At 47.8% G+C, this 1,720-nt stretch overlaps 1 pseudogene; it reads left to right on the top strand.

Moving 5' to 3' along the window:
• Positions 1–387: 387 nt before the first annotated feature.
• On the top strand, positions 388–1,323 carry LOC116628772 (annotated as a pseudogene).
• Positions 1,324–1,720: the final 397 nt, after the last annotated feature.

Here is a 1,720-nt window from a genome sequence, read left to right on the forward strand (position 1 = left end):
CTTACAAGGACTTATGATACATTCTTTTGTTTCTATTTTACTACCTATTCACTTTTACTTTTAGCATCATATTTCCCCAAATCTCTTCATACAGGTTGTTGATAGGAAGACCTCATTCCTTGATTATAAGGAACACTGGAAGAAAGCATTTATATATCTTTCACAAGAAGGGGGAATACCAAGGTAGTTGTAGTGTAACTCACATGGAACTTGGGTGAGGACAATGAGGTGAAGACAGAGGGTTAATGAGTGAAGTATGGCCTAAGGAGTGGAAAAATACCCACTAGGGACACTTGGGAATTTACCCTGGGGCTTGGCATTTGAGATTGAGTTGATATATTTTTCATGAATAACTAAGTTGAGAACACTGATCCCTTTCAGGGACCCATGGGCGAAGAATCCAGGGCCAATGGAACAGCTGTTACTGAGTTCATCCTGCTGGGCTTGGTGGAGACACCAGGGCTATGACCAGGTGTCTTTGTAGTCTTCCTCTTTGCCTACCTGGTCACAGTCGGAGGCAACCTCAGCATCCTGGCTGCCATCTTGGTGGAGCCCAAACTCCACACCCCCATGTACTTCTTCCTGGGGAACCTATCAATGCTGGATGTTGGGTGCATCCCTGTCACTGTTCCCTTGATGTTGGCTCATCTCCTGTCCCACAAGTATATAATTCCCTATGGAGTCTGCCTCACACAGCTTTTCTTCTTTCATCAGTTGGCTGGTGTGGACTGCTTCCTGCTGACAGCCATGACCTATGACTGATTCCTGGCCATCTGCCAGCCCCTTACCTACAGCACCTGAATTAGCAAGATAGTCCAGAGGATATTGGTGGCTGTGTCCTGGGCTTTAGCCTTCACCAATGCACTGACCCACACAGTAGCCATAGCCACACTCAACTTCTGTGGTCCCAATGTGATCAATCGCTTCTATTGTGACCTCCCACAGCTCTTCCAGCTCTCCTGCTCCAGCACCCAGCTCAATGAGCTGCTGCTCTTTGGTCTGGATATCCTCATGGCAGGTGCACCTGTGATTCTCATTGTCACCTCCTACATCCATGTGGCAGCTGCAGTTCTACGAATCCACTCTGCTGAGGGCAGAAAGAAAGCTTTCTCTACATGTGGCCCCCACCTCACCATGGTGGGCATATTCTATGGGACAGGTGTCTTCAGCTACATGAGGCTGGGCTCAGTGGAGGCCTCAGACAAGGACAAAGGGATTGGCATCCTCAACACTGTCATCAGCCCTATGCTGAACCCACTCATCTACAGCCTCTGGAACCATGACTTGCAGGGGGCTCTGTGGCAGGTGCTCACAGGAAAGTGAGCCCTTGTATGAGGAGTGTATCAGAAGGGTAGAACCACAGCAAGTGTTTCCTAGATCCTTGAGCAAAATGACTTTTGTTAGGAAGTAAGACTTCTTGTTCTCCAAGGAGGCTCTACCTGATAATGTGTGTGCAGTTTCTGTAGACCAGAATCCTTGGCTAGTTGCCTTTTGGTCCTAGTTACCCTTTCCACTCCAGATGGAAGTGGAACCCAGGAAGCTCTGTATCCTGGGAGACTCATGGTCCTACAGACAGAACCTTTTGTTTATTTTCTGCTGAAGTCCCTAAAAATACTCCAGCAAAGATTCTCTCCAAACTGGAATATGGAAAGTCACAGCTTGGTACCAAGTATTAGTATATCCCCCTGTCTGGCTTCCCCTGAAACAGCTCCCCCAACTT

The sequence above is a fragment of the Phoca vitulina genome, unplaced genomic scaffold (assembly GCF_004348235.1).
Source record: "Phoca vitulina isolate PV1807 unplaced genomic scaffold, GSC_HSeal_1.0 scaffold128, whole genome shotgun sequence".
NCBI classification, from domain to species: Eukaryota; Metazoa; Chordata; class Mammalia; order Carnivora; family Phocidae; genus Phoca; species Phoca vitulina.